Below are 2,747 nucleotides of genomic sequence, written 5' to 3'. Positions count from 1 at the left end.
CGCTGGACTCCATGAATTTTCCATTCTGGCAACTGGAAGGGGAGGAGTAGAAGGGCCCTGCAGAGGACGGCACCGGAGACTCCTAAACGCCACACACCTCCCCCTTGCTGCCCCCCACACGCGCGTCTCCTTCAACCGATGCATTGCCACCCTCCCACAGCCTCGCCCTCAGCTCTAAATTAGGTCGAAAGAGTCCCAGTTCCGATCTAGGAACAGCATAATTTTGTTCCAAAACCTGATGTGTTTTTTTCTAATTAAAATTGATTAAAATTAATTTGTCACCCAAAACAGGAGGGGAATGGGAAGGAGGGACATGAGCACTCCGCTGGGGCCGGGACGGGGGATGAGGAGGAAGAAGGCCCTTTCCCCTACCCGGGCCCTCCACGCCGTTTTCCCCCAGTCTGCTGTAGGGAGGACTCCGAGGAAGCTCGGCGCGGTGCGCTGGACCTCCTGGCGCCGGGAGGAGCGAGCGAGGCAGGCGGGGCGGGCGCATCCGGGGCGGGGAGCTGGGCTTCGTGGGTGGTCCCCGCCCCCGCGGCGGCCTCTGCCCGCGCCTGGGTCCCCCCACCCGGAGGAGCTGGGGACTGTGCGAGCCGCTTTCCCACCTAGTGTTCCCGGAGTCCCTCGACGCACCCCGCTATCGGGTGCTCAGACCAGGGGCTCGGCCTGGCGGGGGGAAAGCCTCGACCGAACTGCTGGGGGCACAAAGAGCCGCGAGTTCGCTCCCTGCCCCCAGTGTCTCCTAAGCGAGCCTTCTGCTCCTAGGAAGGCGCCTTTCCAGCAGCCGCCTGGGACCCCGGCCAGTGTTTAGCTCCCAACTAGTAACAGACGGAAAGAAAAAATAAAATCATCTAGAATCTAGAATAAAAAGTAAGGGCCCTTTATTCTGGGAGAGGACAGTTAAAAAGCGCGCTTTCTTGCTAACTTGCCTTTCTTCCTCAGTGCCAGAGACGTGCACTTTATAAACTTCTTTAAGTGACACGGACCCAGAAGTCGATGTCTTGGGTTAGAGGCCAGAGTGATGCGCCCTCTTGGTTCAGTGGCTTTGAGGAGCTCACCCTGCAGCGGGGTCCGTTTGGGGCCCCTTGGAGGAATTAAGAGACCAGGAACCCTGACCCTCAGAATGATCATTCAAATCTGGATCAAACTACACTTTCACCATGGCCTCTACTGTCTCTCAATATCTAGCCTCCTGGGTCTGGACTAAAAGGCTAGGAACTTCTGCTCATGCCCCAGACTTTATAACACATAGAGCAAATGTTCAGTATAGTGCAGTTCAGGGTTCCTAGCTAGATTGCAAATTGCCAATGTCTCTGATTCTCAGTCTCTAGCTTTCTTTCTCTTCGGCCAGATGCTGGGGAAGAAAATGGGTGAAGTTTTATATTTCATGTTTGCTCCTTGAATTTCTATCTATTTCTAGTAACTCTCCTCCCAAGCACACACTGTTACCAGACAGGAGTCCTGATCCAGACCCAAGACAGGGCTCTTGGATCTGACACAAGAAAGAATTCAGGGCAAGTCCATAAAATGAAAGCAAGTTTATTAGGAAAGTAAAGGAATAAAGAATGGCTACTCCACAGACAGAGCAGCCCCAAGGGCTGCTGGTTGCCCATTGTTATGGTTATTTCTTGATGATATGCTAAACAAGGAGTGGATTATTCATGCCTCACCTTTTTAGACCATATAAGGTAACTTCCTGACATTGCCATGGCATTTGTAAACTGTCATGGTGCTGGTGGGAGTGTAGCAGTGAGGATGACCAGAGGTCACTCTCGTCACCATTTTGGTTGTAGTGGGCTTTGGCCGGCTTCCTTGCTGAAATCTGTTTTTATCAGCAAGGTCTTTCTGACCTATATCTTGTGCAGACCTCCTATCTCATCCTGTGACTTAGAGTGCCTTAATCTCCTAGGAATGCAGCCCAGTAGGTCTTAGCCTTATTTTACCTAGCCCCTATTGAAGATGGAGTTGCTCTGGTTCAAACGTCTCTGACACCACTACTTTAGAATAGCTTCTTGGGGACAGCAGAAATCAGGCTGGGTACGCAGACAGAGGTGGAGAGAAAGGCCTGAAGGATGGCAAAAACCTGGCAGGGTGGCACGCCAAGTAAGGCACCACTAAGTTCTGTGGGCCTCAAGCCCTGCAGTTAAACAAAGACTTGTGTCCAGAAGAGCAAATTTTGCAGAATGTTCAGTGAAATTCTGATTTCCTCCTATCAATTTTTTATTGCTACTGTTACAAATTACCAGACATTTAGTAGTTTAAAGCAACACAAATTTATCTCACATTCTGGAAGTAAGAAGTTCAAAATGGGTCTCATTGAGCTAAGATCAAGGTGTGAGCAGGGCTGTATTCCTTCTCCGGGGCTTCTGGAGACCACCTATGGGTGGTCTCTTTCTCCAACTTCTGTCATCACATCTCCTTTTTCTCTGATGCTCCTACTACCCCCTGACAGGACCCTTGTGATTGTATTGGCCCATCTAGATTATCCAAGATGCCCTTTGTCAGGCCTGTGAGCCCAAGCCAAGCCATCGCATCCCCTGAGACTTGCACGTATAAGCCCAGAGGGCCTGAAGTAACTGAAGAATCACAAAAGAAGTGAAAATGCCCTGCCCCGCCTTAACTGATGACATTCCACCACAAAAGAAGTGAAAATGGCCAGTCCTTGCCTTAAGTGATGACATTACCTAGTGAAGTCCTTTTCCTGGCTCATCCTGGCTTTAAAAGCTCCCCCACTGAGCACCTTGTGA

Source organism: Macaca thibetana, chromosome 3 (assembly GCF_024542745.1).
Source record: "Macaca thibetana thibetana isolate TM-01 chromosome 3, ASM2454274v1, whole genome shotgun sequence".
Classification (NCBI taxonomy): domain Eukaryota; kingdom Metazoa; phylum Chordata; class Mammalia; order Primates; family Cercopithecidae; genus Macaca; species Macaca thibetana.
Note: the sequence above shows the minus strand (reverse complement) of the source record.